Source organism: Dermacentor silvarum, chromosome 2 (genome assembly GCF_013339745.2).
Source record: "Dermacentor silvarum isolate Dsil-2018 chromosome 2, BIME_Dsil_1.4, whole genome shotgun sequence".
Taxonomy (NCBI): domain Eukaryota; kingdom Metazoa; phylum Arthropoda; class Arachnida; order Ixodida; family Ixodidae; genus Dermacentor; species Dermacentor silvarum.
In genome coordinates this window covers 134,214,546-134,230,633 of record NC_051155.1, presented here as the reverse complement: position 1 = coordinate 134,230,633, position 16,088 = coordinate 134,214,546, and the positions used below count along the sequence as shown (strand labels likewise).

General features: G+C 47.1%; 1 pseudogene; it reads right to left on the bottom strand.

The window, feature by feature from the left end:
- Nucleotides 1-3,169: 3,169 nt before the first annotated feature.
- LOC119440402 (uncharacterized) lies at nt 3,170-4,941 on the bottom strand (annotated as a pseudogene).
- Between the last annotated feature and the right edge of the window lie 11,147 nt (nt 4,942-16,088).

Genomic DNA, 16,088 nt, shown 5'->3' with positions numbered 1-16,088 from the left:
AGTTTGTTCGCTCTTGTCGCGATTGCCAGGGCCGGAAATCTTCACCCCTCCTTTCGCCAGCCGGTCTGCAACCTTTACCTTGCCCTACCCGGCCGTTTGGACGCGTCGGCATCGATTTGTATGGGCCCCTTCCCTTGACGTCGGCTGGAAATCGCTGGGCCATTGTGGCCGTCGACCACCTGACGCGCTACGCCGAAACAGCCGCCCTACCGGCAGCTACAGCGCGCGATGTTGCCTCCTTCCTGCTTCAACGATTCATCCTGCGACATGGGCAACCTCAGGAACTACTCAGTGATCGTGGGCGTGTCTTCCTGTCCGAAGTAGTTGAAGCCATTCTCAAGGAGTGCCACGTTGTTCATCGCACAACTGCGGCGTACCACCCCCAAACCAATGGCCTTACAGAACGCTTCAACCGTACGCTCGGGGACATGCTTGCTATGTACGTCGCCTCCGACCACACTAATTGGGACGTCATTCTGCCCTTTGCAACTTACGCGTATAACACTGCCACTCAGAGCACAACTGGCTTTTCACCTTTTTTCTTACTCTATGGTAGGCAACCATCGCACACCATCGACACAATTCTACCGTACCGGCCGGATGCATCTGAATGTGTGCCCATTTCTGACACGGCAAGACATGCTGAAGAGTGCCGCGATCTCGCACGGGTCTTTACATTCAGTGACCAAGAGGGGCAGAAGAGCACACGCAGTCACACCACTTCTGCACCCACCTTCCTTACTGGAGCGCTTGTGTGGCTCTCAATTCCTTCCGCTACGCCTGGTCTCTCATCCAAATTAGTGCCCAAGTATGAGGGCCCCTACCGTATTGTCAAACGCACATCTCCCGTCAACTACGTGATCGAACCAGTTGAACCTTCTGCGGACATGCGCCGTCGTGGAAGCGACACTGTCAACGTCGAGCGCCTCAAGCCCTACTATGACCCTGTCATAGTGACCAGCTGTTAGGTCGCCCGACGGCTCCCTCTTCGCTCCCGGGGGTGATTGTAAGAAAGAATACGAACGCCATAGCGGGGAACGCTCTCCAGCCATTTCTAGTGGGTCGATCCCTCCTGCGCTTTCCTCGAGAAACGCCGCTCGTGCTTAGAGCTCCGACCTCCAAACAACGGACAGCCCAAACGGCTGGTGTCTAATAAACGCCTTGACAATATATATATTAAAGAGGAAAGGGCCCAAAATACTGCCTTGTGGCACGCCACAAGTAACGGGCAGTGGACAAGAGAGACCATTAATACCGACCCTTTGCTTGCGGTGTTCTAGATAACATGTGATGAGGGATGCAGCCTTCTTGCGGTAGCCATAACGTAGGAGTTTCCTAATAAGAAGTGAATGACACAATCAAATGCTTTTGTAAAATCTACAAACAACCCCATAACCAGCTGTCCCTCATCAATAGCCCTTGAAATTAACTCTTTCTGAGCAAGTAAGGCACACTCCGTCCTGAGAGCTTTGCGAAAGCCAAATTGGCATTCATTTAGAGGTTAATGTATTTGCTCAAAATCTATAAACCGATTTAAAATTACCTTTCCAAGTACCTTCGAGAACATTGGGAGAATTGAAATTGGACGATAGTTGCTCATGTCATTTTTGTCACATGTTTTATATAGGACGCTAATGCGAGCTTCTAGCATTTTACTGGGAAAAATAGCCTGATTGAGACAAAGGTTGAAAATATATGCAATGCATGGAGCCAGAATATCAACAATGCATCTTAAAGGATTTATCTGTAACCCGTCAATATCTTTCGCAGTGCTGTTGTTTATATTTTGAATTATGTGGCTTATTTCGTTTTCATGCACAGGTTTAAGGAAAATATTGTTGCTGTTAGCCGCAATATTACTAAGATCATTTGGTAGCATAGGCGTATTACCTGCACTTGCGAAATATGTAGTAAATATATCTGCAAGCCGCTTCCCAGATAATTTTATGCCACTAATATCTAATTTAAGAACTTTACTGATAGGCGGATGATGCCTTAATACCGAGTTGAGCCTTTTTCACATAATCTAAGAGCATCCAGCAGCAGTTGCAAAGAAATTTGCGAAATATTCTCGCCTAGCTTTTTTTTATGTTTATCTAGGCGATTACGGTACACTTTAATTGCAGGAATAATTCGATATCTTTAGTTGAAATAAATTTGCCATAGAGAACATTTTTATGCGCGACTTGTCTGCGTAGCGCACAGTTAATCCATGGCTTTCGAAATTTTTGCTTGGCTTAACACGAACTGAGGAAAAGCTAGATTCATATATCGATGTGACAATGTGAAGAAATCTTTCTTAAGCCTCATTTGCTTCGCTGAATTTATATACACCTTCCCAATAGGCATTTTCTATTTGTTCCCGAAATATAGACAAATTGCGCGGCGTTATTTTTCGCATTTGGTGCATTGGCTGCCTTACCTATTGCCGTACGTACCCTTTGGCGCAAATAAATATAGGAAAGTGGTCGCTGAGGTCATAGGCAAATACACCCGCCTTAACTCTTTCAGGGGTGATAATTCTATTAATATGATGAATATTAAAAAATATCTATTAAAGATGATGAATTTTCAGTAACTCTAGGGGGCAAGTTAAAAACGTTAATTTTCAGTAAAATTGCAAATTAAAGTTTGGGAATCATTTTTCATCACATTAATGTTGATGTCCCCGCCGTAAATATAAATCAAGCCGATTTTTATTAACAAACTCAAATATTTCTAATTTACAAGAAAAATTGCTAACACTGCCATTGGGAGGGCGATAACACACTATAATAACAGTATTATGTATTTCTATTACTAGAACTTCATAGTCAGTTATTGCGGAGAGTTCGGGCAGAAATTTACACTCGAATAATCCTTTACCAGGATGCATACTCCGCCTCCTCGAGAGCATGACAGATTTAAGTAGAAGGTACTATAATGTGGCACACGGAAAATATCTGTACCGTTCATTGACCATGTTTCTGTTAACAGTATCGTATCAAATGATTGCTCTAGCTTTTCAACAAACAAGAAGAGGTCGTTTTTTTTTATTTGAAACTGAGCGGATGTTCAGACGAAAGCATTTAAAGGATTGCAGAAATTTTTTACCTAAATGCTGACTGATTACTTGTGGCAATATGTAAGTCTCCCCACTTGCACAAGTCATCGTTATCAAGAACTGTTTTTAAACTAGCTTATCAAGATCCCTCGTGGTAGAAGCAGCCACTGCGCGTTCACCGTCGGCTTTGCGGACAAGAACGCGGCTCTTGCTATGCCACACATATTTGTACTTCACTCGCCTCGCCCATATCTTTGTCTCAAATAGTAAATCACGGGTCCTTTTAACACGAAAGTGTTTTATGCCGGGGTGCACCAAGACTTCACTGACGTATTTCCGTCACGGAAATACGTCATAGAACATAATACAAAGAAAGAAACCAGAAGAAAAAGTTCCACAAACATGCAAAATTTGGAAATCGAACCCACGACCTCTCGGTCCGCGACGATAGATCGCCGAGCGTTTAACCCATTGCGCCACAAACGCATTTGCAGAGAGCTACACAGACGCGCCTTATATATCTAACACTCCTCCGTGTACCCGCGCTCTTGCTCGGGGCGGTGCCGCCGCCTACGAGCAGAAAAGAGAAGTACTGCATTATGACACTAACGCGCACCGACAGTGAACGCTTCGGTGGTCTCAGCACTACGACGCCTCGATGCCAGCATTCGAAGGGACGCTGGCATCAAGAAGCACTACCAACGCCACCTAGGTGGCGTTCACCGTACTCAGCACAGCGGAGCGTGGCCTCCGCAATTAGCTCTGAAAATGTTTCTGAAGTTGATCGCGGAGGCTGCAATTACGACGCGCTGTACGCGCTGATTTGACTCTGTGACGATTCAGTTACGTGCTTTGTCTTGCGCGTTGTATTAGTGTGTCAGTTACGTGCTTCGTCTTTCGCGTTGTGCTAGCGTGTGCAGCGTAGTGCAGGTTCCATATGCACGACGGTTTCTCATGGTCATCGACGTTGGTAGTCGTGATGGAGGAGACGTGCCACCAGGCGTCAGCGTGGGTGCATCAACGCCTAAGGGCGCTTTAGCCACAAAACACCAATAGACATTATATATCAATGTGCAATAAACATTACACTACTTCTGTGAAGACACGTTTCACTTTCGTGTTCTATACCGATTCCTATATAAGAGGGATCAACCACAATTTTTTTGTCACATTTTCAAGCAGGAATACATCGTCTTTTGATTCACGCAACTTATCTCTGATTTTCCACCAGCGGTCCCTATCGGCTTGTTTCGCGAAGCGACAGATTATACCCGGTATCTTCTCTTTTTCTTACGGCAGGCTGTGAACTGAAACGTCATTTTCTTAGAGCTGTGGAAGTTTAAGATGCACGGCTACTTTGTTTAGCTTTCCGAGCAGATTTTGTTTTTCAGAATATTGAATCCCATGAAATTCCAGGTTTAAGCGGCTGCTTCTCCATTCAAATTGGTCAGTTTCAGCTTGCAGCGGATTGACGTCACTCTCGTTTCTTTCAAGCCTTTCGGTTCTGCGTTTTAGCTCCTTGACCTCATTTTCATTTCGCTCTGTTCATTGTTGCAGTTCATCGCACTCTTCGCTCAGAAATTGTAAAGTGTCTTCAATGCCTTCAACTACCTCTCGGAGTGGCAACAGCTGGTCAAGCTTTCCGTGAATTGTCTTCAGCAACTGCCGCACGTCTTGCGCTTCAGAATCATCCCTAGATTTGTTAGGTTGCACACGTAATTTCTGTCGTCTACAAGACGTGCAGCGCCAAGCCAGGCGGTATGCATCACCCTTTGACCAAAGTGTCGTTTTCGAGATTCCTAAGCATTTTCCGGTGTGAAATTTGGAAGTACAGTCACTACATTCAATGGTAGAGTCTAAAACAATAAACGTTAGCTCACAAGTGGCACATACCACATTGCAGGACATGGTCCCAATTTGGCAGCAGCAGCAGCAGCAATAGGGAAAAAGTACGAAGTACAGAATTACTAACCTGCAAAAAGGCAGGTTGCTAGTTGGACAATGCTTCTTAGATGCTGCCACCCGGGTGAAAGAAGGCCTCGATTCTCACTACTTTATAGCTTGCTCTGTCGATGGTGACGCTTGATAAAAACTGCGGCGTTATCCGGACAAAGAGGGCTTGCCGCAGAGACGCTCGCTGAGCTACGCCCACCAAGCTTGAAGAAAGCACGGAAGCGACGCCACAGGACAGCCGACGTCATCTGCGAAAAGGCAGTTTGTTACTTGGACGATGCTTCTTCGATGCTGCCGTTGCCACTGTTTTCACTTTCTTTTCCTTTTTTTATTGCATTAAAACTCTCTCTGTTACTTTTTGTATTCGAAAAAATATATAAGGTAGCCAGGCACCACGTATTTCTCGCTCTCGAGCTGCATTTCTCACCAGTACCCCACGTCCAGCGCCTCCCAGTATACCGCGCCTTTCCAGCGTCCCAGTATCCAGCGCGTGACACGGCCCATAATCAGGCATGACACTGGGCACTGGATACTGGGTTTTGCAATAGGGAATGGCGCCCTAAAAAGATTCTGGAGCCATATAAAAGCACTTGGAGCTCCAACTAAAACTCACACACGGTTATAAGGGTTGAAGACAGTAACATCTACGAAGGAGACGATGCGCTGCGGTACATAAGAGATTTTAATAGGAATAACTTCGGCACGAAAGAAAGAGTAGGTCCGAAAACAGATCCAGCAACAGCAGAGAAGCCCGAGAGATCAAAATTTAGCATAAAAAGTATTTATTGGAAAAAGGCTGCAGAAAATGTCCCGAATGACACGGCTGCAGGACAAGATAAAATCCCATACAGGTAATAAAAACCTCGGCTCAAATAGGAAGGCACTGCTGACTAATGCCATAAAGCAAGTGATTAGAACGAAGAAAATTCCAGTTGGATAGCGCGAAAGCAAGATGAACCTCCTCTACAATAGCAAAGAAGATAGGGACAAGACGGGATCGTACATGCCAGTTACAGTAACGTCGGTGATATATAGAATGGCAATGCAAGGCATGCAATTAGAACTGTCGAAATGGGTTCAGGCCAGGCAGACGCTAAGAGGAACTCAGTGCATAGAGATTTCAGTAGCTCAGAGTAGACCTTTATCGATGGCATTTCTAGATACTAAACGAGCCTATGAAAGCGTTCGCAGGGAATTCTTATGGGATATTCTTAAGTTCGAAGGCATAGATGATGATTTCGTGGACATGCTGAGGGAGACATATAGAGACAACCGAGTACAAGTTGAGTGGGAAGGTCGAAAAGGTATTGAAGTGGTGAGAATACATCAAGGAGTCAAGCAAGAACGTCCTCTGTCTCCATTGTTGCTAACGCTTTATGTTAAGGGCATGGAAAGACGACAGGAGATCAGCGAATTAGGGTTTCATTTAGCCTACATGGGTAATGGACAAATGGTGCAACAGAAGGTCCCTGGACTGATGTATGCAGACGACATAGTGGCACTAGCGGACAATACAAGAGATTTACAGACACTTGCGAATATCTGTGGCAACGCAGCGAGAAGTCTAGGCCTTAAGTTTACCACAGAGAAATCAGGAATTATGATTTTTAATCAAGAGACAACTAATTACGTGGTGCCAATTCAACAAGTCACACCCATAGTGAAGCAATATAAGTACCTCGGCTTATAGATAAGCGAAGAAAAGACTTACCGACGCTTACCTTGCGGTGTTCTAGAAATAAGTAATGAGGGATGCAACGTTCCCGCGGTAGTCATAACGTAGGAGACTTAGTGAAGCACCCCCAAGATGATCTGCAAATAAAGAGGAAGCGGAATATAGCAATAATGAAACACAGAGCACTGTGGGGCCACAAAAGTATGAGGTGGGGCATGGAATCTGGAAACGAGTAATGGTGCCAGCGCTAACGCTCACAAATGCCGTTCTATGCTTAAAATCGGGTAACGTGTCGGGGTTGGAAGTTAGCCAAAGGTCAGTAGGCCTGTTGGCTTTGGGAGCCCACGTTGAAACCACAACTGAGGCAGTGCAAGGTGACATGGGTTGGGCCTCTTTTGAAGTCAGAGAAGCGCAGATCAGAATTGGTTTTGAAGAAAGACTCAGGAACATAGATGAAATTATGTTATTGTCTCAAGTGCAGAAGTATCGGTATCTGAAAAGCGTTGATACAGAATGAGGGAAGAGGTCAAAAAGTTGGTAACCAATTACAGGATATTTCAAACTGTAAATAAACAACTAGGAGTTATCAGAAAAAAATTGAGAGAAACAGAAACAGTGAATTGGACAAAAAGAATTAAAATTAAAGGGACAATGAATATTTACAAGAATAAGAAAGAAATGAGAAGGGAAAATCTGTACAGTAACACAAAGGGCAGTGCCTTGCTATTTGACACTCGAGCCGGTTGCCTAAGGACCAATACATACCGGAGCAAATATTCCGAACTAGAGGAGTCATGTGTATCATGCATCAAAGATCCGGAGACCAGTCAGCACATCGTAATGGAATGCGAAGGGATCCACCTAGTCAGAACCGCAGGTAACATACACCTTCCAGAAGCGCCTGGGTTTAAAGTGGATGGAAACATCAATCGGTCAGCAGTCGAAATAAGTAAGGGATGATTAGAGTATTGGTGGAAAAAAAGGCAGGGAAGAGATTGATACGACCTGATTTGATGCCTTAGTCATAGGTAGAGGTACAAGGTTATATTGAGGGGAAAATATGATTGAATTATATACAAAATAATATAGATAAATACATATATAGCATGCCTGATTAAATGACGCAGGCTACGTGACTGTGTGCCACCGCCCCGCTTCCAAGGGGAGGCGATTAAATAATCATCATCATACAGTGAGCAGTCGCCAGGGGCACTGCAGTGCCATTCTCGATTAAGTCAGTCATGACAATGATCTGACCTTTCTCTGTTCTACTGGGGAATGGTAACGCAGCGCTGCGGCATGGCTGTTCACTGCAGGCGCTTCACTGACGCTATTCGCCGCTTTACCAAGTAAAAGCGATACTCTAGCCATAAAGAGGGGAGCAATGGCTGTCGCTGCAAAATGGCTGTGCGGCATTCTAGGGTCAATAGTGACGCAGCACAGTGAAAATGCGCCCGTTCATCTGCTTGCGCGAAGCCTCCGCGTGCGTTTCAAAGAGCGTGCTGCCCAGCGACACAATTAATTGCTTGTGATCGCTTGCCCAGTGAAGGTGCGTCCGTGCGCATATACGCAGAATTTGAGTGTGTTGTTCACACCAATGTACTTGCCGATTGCCTCTGCTGTTGAGCTAAGAGTGATCGCAGAGGGATATACTAACGACAACGCAGCAATCGAATATGGGCGGGTGAGGGCTCTTGTGGGCAGTTAAGAATTAAACTTCAAACGCAGGAAGGTGTTGCGACTGTTTAGTGTGCCGTGCTTGTGATGAAGAAATGCAATCGCACTAGGTCTAAAAAAAAAGCGAGCGCTTATCGAGGCTGACCGTGTCTGCGACACTGCGGTTCCGATACATCACCGATGACAGAGCAGCCATGTCAAACGACAGCTGCGAGGATCGTAGTCACTGCTCAGGATCGCACTGCTCAGGATCGTAGTCCATCCACCACGGCGCATTGACGCCTTGGAAGCAGCTACATTTTCGTGCCGATAATTATTAGCTGTGCCATACGTGGCCACTATGCGGACAATGAAACCGTGTTGTGGGGCCCTGACACTGCAAGAAGATATATGCATAAGCCAGCGAAAGTCGAAGATATTTTTTTATACTGGTGCTGAGTATATCACCAATGACAGTGCGTTGTGCGTGTTTTATTTCGGCGGTCAAGATTGTTGATGCCTCCCAGTTAGGCACCGCGTCGCTGTTGCCGAAAAATAAGTTGGTCGTCACCCAAACGTTGTGGGCACGCGCACAAGAGCTACATGCCTCGCGCGGGGCGTGGCCTATAGTTTTGATTGACAGGCGAGTTCGTGCCAAACTCGCACATCGCGAAGTCTCCTAACAAAATGTTGAACTCGGGAACATGGCGGCGGCAGCAGCCGCAGCAGCCTGTGTCATCGAATCTAGCCGCAGCAAGCGTCAATATGATCATCTGTACCCGTTCACCTACACGACCGACGTAGAGTTTCACCGTCATTTTCGCCTTTCCAAAATGTCAGTGCGCTGGCTGTTTGATTAGTTAGTCGAAGAGCCTCGTCTGCGGAGATAGCGTGGACAGGTCGCGGGATCGAATCCCGGCCACGGTGGCCCTCATTTCGATGGGGGCGAAATGCGAAAACACCCGTGTACTTAGATTTAGGTGCACGTTAAAGAAACCCAGGTGGTCAAAACTTCCGGAGTCCCCCACTACGGCGTGCCTCATAATCAGAATTGGTTTTGGCACGTAAAGCCCCATAATTTAATTTAATAGCGTGGACAGATTGGTGTGATTGAGTTGCGGAGGACGAGTTCGTGCGATCGCTTTGGCTCGCCCCGGCTTCAACTGCTGTGCGTCCACCACGGCCCAGCGCCAGGCCAGGCCCTACGGTGTCATCGGGGTACTGCGGCACCTGCAAGGACCTGGAGTTCAATTCGGACGAACCAACCTGCGAAGGCGAAGTGGTCACATTATATAGGAAGACTCAGAATGGACGCCGGGCTGCCTTCCAGTGCAACAGGTGCCGAAAGCCGTTGTCGCAGTTACACGGCATCGCTGCAATGCACGGGCACAGAGTCGAAGGAAGTTACTTCGTCAACACAGGCTGCCTCCGCCGTCCGAACATCCACCTCTCTAGGTGGCAGGTGATTTGGCTCACGTACTGCTTAAGCAAACACGTGGACGTGTGGCTGTTAAGATGATTGGCGACTTGTTTCCTCAGTCGGAGTATGCCATCGCCGACTGGAGGAACTACGCCCGTGAGGTCGGGAGGGATGAGCTGCTGGCGCGACCTCCACTCGGTGGCCGCGGGAGATAGTAAAATTCACGAGGACCTTCTTCGCGGTAAGCGAAAGTGCAATCGATGCCGCCTGATGACGTGCGACAACGATTAGCCGAGCCGCCAAAATTACGGCGGTGTAGCAGACCGTGGACCATGCGTCTTCGGCATGGTCAACGCGACCACAGGGGAGCTGCGACTTTCCAAGGTCGACCGACGAGCCACGGCGACGCTACACCCCATTAATGCAGGCAATGTTCAACCGGGGCCCATTATTCACAGTGACGAATGGGCCGCATACAATGGTATCCCAAATTTAGTGGATGCTAGCGGTCCGAGCCTCAATTTGCATTGGGAGACAGTCTACCACATCGTGAACTTTGTGGACCCCATCACGGGCGCTCACACGCAAAAAATTTGAAAGTTACTTTCGAAAAGTGAAGCACCAGCTCCTCAGCCACGGGTGCATGGTAACTACACCACTGCAGGAGTCCCACCTGACATGGACGTGGTTGCAGTCAATTAACGGCCACATGCCCTGCAAAGAATCTTTCCTATGTTTTTTAGAAGCCAAGGATTGCTCGGGGCTCCCCATTATATGAACACTTTCCTGCGGTTGTTAGAAGCCATCGCTCGGCGCTACCCAGTATGAAGGTCCATCACAGTGTAAAAAAAAAAAAAACACACACACACACACAGGGTCTCTTATGTTATCGCTAAGAGTACATGAAGGCGAAAGCCCAAATGCCGATGCATTAAAGAGGGACACCTGACGTACACATCCCCCTTAATTCGCTTAGTATACTTCGCTTGTTCATCCCTCTTAATTCGTGTACTCGTCTGCCTAATTCTCTTAGTCATACCCCTTAGTTCGCTTTGTGTACTTCGCTTAGTCATCCCTCTAAATTCTAAAGGTCCAGGGTCCGACTCCAACCCAAGGTCGTGGGTTCGAGTTCCTTAATTACCTCTATCCTAATTACCTGTGCCTTAATTCGATCGCTTTAGTTGCAACCAAAGCTGGTGTGTTCGACTGCAACCAAAGTTTGTGGGTTAGACTCCCACCAGTGGTCGTTGGGCGACTCCGAACTAAGGTCGTGGGTTCGCGTGCCCTAAATGTATCTCAAATAACTGGGCCTAAATGAACTTCGCCTTCATTAACACGAAAGGTCGTGGGTTCGAGTGCCTAATTTGGTGGCCTTAATTACCACCAAAGGGAATGCGAGTCGGTCTAGGGTTCGACTCCCACCAAGGTCAGAGGGTTCGACTCCCGCCATGGGTCGAAGGCTAGTAGCTTTTTTGTACCTTTCGCAGCCTTTTTGTACGCCTTCTCGCTCAAGGTCGACTGATTGATGAGGCATATAAAGCTTTCGCCTTCATAAAGCGTCGTTTTCTACCCCTTTGCTTCTAGAGGGTTTTCCGGCATTCCGGCGCGCTTGCATGGTAAGCGCGCGGCAAACCACTTCTGCGCTAGCCAACTCTCACTTCATCTCGCTGCCTTACTTTAGCGCCATCAACGGGCGATCTCTTCAAAGCACAGTGTGAAAAGCATGCGCACACCAATATGTGCTCAGAAATGCGAGCGCAGGCATGTAGCCAGCCGCGCCAATCTAATCCAGAGGAAAGGGAAGGAGCGGGAGGGAAACGCCGCCATCTCGTTACACTAAGCTCAGCGCTTATGCTTATAAAGTGCTTGAAAATGCATTTTACTTTATACACTCAGCACTTTAAAATGCTTATAAACGCACATTGTAGTGACTAATAATATTATACCAAATGCATCTATTTTATAACTTCCTTGTGCATGTAAAGCACTCGGTGAAGCGACAATCAAGTGAAAGAACGCAACGACCATTCACCGACGGTAAGATCATCTGAGCCCAATTTGTCGACCGCCCATAAGGTAACGCCCAAGGGATGATAGTCACTCAGAGTGAATCTAGATAAACCAATGAACTGGAAGTCCGCCGATGGACAAACCTAATATGTCTTGGTACCATTAATTATTTCATCTTGGCGCATCGCCAGAGCTCGTGAAGATCCTGCGTTTCGTCAAACTCGACGCATACTACATAGCACCCCTGCTCCGATACATATCCCACTGGTGTCAATAGGAATTTCAGTGGAAAAAGATGGGCGGAATTGACGCACGATAAGGTGCGAAGCAAGTAGGGATTTCAGTTGACAGAATGACAGTTTTGTTTGTGGCTGCGGGGTAGCCCACTCCTCCTGGAAAGTGTTTACGTATGATTACGCGCTTATTTAAACAAGAGGGCTGGCAGAAATGATTGATCAGAAAGGTAGCCGTTGAAGTGGTGCCGCTCACCCCAGGCACCATCGTCGACTTCCTCTTTTTCTAGCTGCGTTACAATATGTCTCGAGGAGTACTTGTCACGGAAACTATGAAAGTTGAGAACTGAGTATTTTATTTCGCGTCGAACAATGTTGGTTTGTTGTCAATCTTTTTTTGGCAGGTTTTCGAGGGTTTTCGGGCGGGCCTTGCCCTCTTCGACATCGACAAAGATGGCGACCTTGACTGTTTGACGACTGTAGCAGAGGATTACGATGCCAGCGTGCCAAGCACAACATACGTGTGGATTTTGAAGGCCTTAAATGGACACGAAGCGTAAGCTTTATTTCGGCTAAGCAAGCTATTAAGCTGTCATTGAACAGGGGACCGAGAGTGTCTTGATAGTTGAAGATGTAGCATCTCGCAGACTCACATGTATGTCATACATAGAAACATCCACTTTACAGTTTAATAGATGAATGGTATCGAGGTTTCAGCAAGATTTCACGTTCTAATAAATCAACTTGTGGTGGTGCTCTTCTATTAGTGTGTCTCAATATTAAACTCTCTTAAGCATAATCGACATCTGCACGTTTGGCATTGCTTATCGCGATATGTAAGTACAATGTACGTACTATCAAATTTGCCGATGAAGTTTCACATTCCTGGCTTTCTATGGCTGTTCTATTCTATCGACTTTCTGCGTACAACTATAATAGTTATCTGTGTCAACCTCGGGATGAACGAAAACACGACTACTCGTGTGACTCGAATTTCCTAAATCAGGTATTGGGAACGGCAACTACAAGTTTAAGAACACTACGAAGCCTCCTCTACAAGTTTCAGAACGCCATGTGATCGGGTGATGAGTCTCACTCATAAATTGTTTGAACAATCTAGTGGTGCTGGAAGAACTCGACGATGTCGCTCACTAAGGACGTGGTGGCGTATAATTTAGACATGGGGGAGAAAAGAGAAGCTTCTTACCAGAATCCACATGCAGCAACGCTGCAAGCCTGCTTCAACTTCACTACAGGTTTGTTGGGTATCGTACTCCACAAGTTCCATAAGCTCGTTATAGTGCTAAAACGCTCATTTCTAATCTGCAGAAACTGCAGGTTAAATTCAGCAGTATGATCATGTCGAGCGCCACTTGCACGGAGGAGATGCGAGAGAAGTCCGCGGCATCCATGGCACAATTGTCAGATGAGTGGTTTCTACGTCGCCACTTGAAAGCGACTGTTCTAAGCGGCGTTTATAAGTGGCCCCACAAACCAGGCGGCCGGCATTTCAGCGGTGACCACTTAGCAGCAGTTCCAAGCAAATCAATATGCTTGCTTTGCACACACAAAGTTAAAAGAAAGAAAACACAGTAAGGTCTAGCGTAAAGTGGGTCTTTCCCGCTGTAGGTGCTTGGTGTTTTACAACGAAGCTATTTCTGCGGACCCTGTGCCATCGTTGTCGGTTCGCTAAAAACCACGTGACCTGCAGGGCGCTAGAGTTTTATATGCAAAGTGGCAAGCGTAAAGTTGGAAGCTATCGAAACAATCGGTCAATCTGCTTTGCATGCATGTGCTTCGACCTTCTTCTGCACATTATGTTAAAGTGGGGCAGAAAACCCCTCGTTACTGAAACCTGTGCAACTGGAGCAGATGTGCTGGTTCCCTCAGAGTAAATTATAGCAATCATCCCAATCTGTGAACGTGGTCACGCACTTAACCTGTATGAGATTGTAGAGCACTACTACGTGCCACAATGATCCAACCAAAAAGACGGTGACGACGGGCCCAGCACGCGGAGGTTGCGCGAGCAATAGAATCAGCGGTTGCAAAATCGAAGACCAGTGGCCCTTGGTGCCGCTTCCGCCTGATCGAGCGGACCCTTTCATATTATGGGGGGAGAGAGAGAGAGAGAGAGAGAGAGCCTCGAACTATTGAGAGATGACGACGACATCCGGCAGCCCGGATAGCACGAGACAGCGACTGACGCTCTTGGGCCAACGCTGTTGCTACGTCGCCCTGCTTGTAAATAAACCCCCTTACAGTTTGGTGGAGGTGCGGGGTAGTCTCCCAGTCTCCCAACCTGGAACTATGAAGCTGTACCTTACCTCCAGCGCTCAGGGATGCCGGAAGGGTGCTCTTGACGTACGCGCAAGTCGTTTCTGCCGGTTTGTATCGTCAGCCAATCTATTATCCCGCGTCGGCACCCGTTCGAGCACCACCTGTTCCGTTCAGCCGACCAGTCCCCACGTTTTCAAATCCATGGTGCACTGTGGACAATCGCCCTATAAGTAGGGCTCCGTGCTTTCGAACAAATCCGAAAGAATCCGATAAACTATCGCCCGTAAAAGTTTTGACAAATCGGATTTACCCGATAAACTCCGATCTTAACGGCCATATGACCCTGTTTCGTTCTATATCGAAACGGCATGTTCTAAGCAGTCATTGATACATCGGCCGGTTTGGCCGATATTAACTCTACCTCACGTCAACAGTATTTCCTAGACCACACCCATAGTACATTAAACAAATGGTTTGTCGTGCACGGAGCGAGAGACGTATGACCGTCCAACGACTGTCGCAGACCTTCATAGATACTACGCTGCTGTCGCTGAAAAGTGGAGACAGACAGTTGAGAGGAACTTTTTCGATGCTCTCCAGTACAGCAGTGAATTGTTTTGGTGTAGTGTTCAAATTCCTAATCTAAATGCGAAGCATGAGTTACCCCGCGCGTTCGAAACCTATGTGCCGTTTTTTAAGTTAGTGTTTCTTGAAACTGACGACGTGAACCAACTCATGAGTGATTTAGCGAACTATCAGAGATAATTACTAACATTGTTGAACCCCTGTCGCTTTGGAGATTCACCCTGTCCAGTGGCCAGCGCTTTCTCGCTCCGCGCTGAGTCTTCTAGTGCAAACGTTAAAGGGCATTTTTTCAAACTGAGAATCGTCAATCGAAAGGAGCCTGCTTCCATCAGTGGCAGCAGCCCGTAAAGTATGATCACATCTATTCCAACAAGTTTTAAGGTCGTATTACGCACAAACGTAGGTGTTTTGTACTCAAGTATTTGTGCTTGTGTGTATATGTGTTTGTCCGTTCAAACCTTCCAGACAACAAAATACGCTTCGTGTGTTCTGATGTTTTCGTGTTCAGATATCACTTATCTAAGTTTTTGGAGTATTGAGAATAATGCCAAATTTTACTGTGAATTTCGGAGAATTGCGTATTTACGAGACAAAAACTCCGATAAACTCCGAATTTCCGCCAGATAATAAACTCCGAAAAACACCCTCTAATTCAAGAAAGATACACTCCGAAAACACGGAGCCCTACCTATAAGCTATTCTTGCGGGTATGCAGGACATGTGGCACGCTTTGGTCGCCGTCGCGCTCTTGTTCAAATAGGCGCCGTGCGATGGTCTGCATACGATCCTAGAGGCTTTGATAGCACAGCGCGGCTACAACAATAATCTTCGCCTGAGCACCTGCCCTAGCACCTGCCGTCCGCTACCCACCGATCTCCATTCCCTCGACGTCGCTCTGTGACACCTATGCGCCGTCGGTCCTGCCCTTCTGGCGCGGAAAACTAGATGCCGCAGTTCACGAGGCAATAATTGCGTCGTCGTCGGTCAATTCAAGTTCTCGCATTTCTCCAGCCAGCCTCATCGATGTTACTGTGGATGGCTTTCGGATCCCTGCGTTTGGGGATACAGGTGCTGCCGTTTCAGCGATAGATATGAAACTTTGCCGGTTGCTTAGGAAGGTTACCACGACGTCAACGGGATTGGTCCTCCGGACCGCCAGCGTACACCCATATTCAGCCCTCAGCCGCCTGCACATCCCGCGTCGTCATTCAATATGTTTTGTATCCCCCTGAG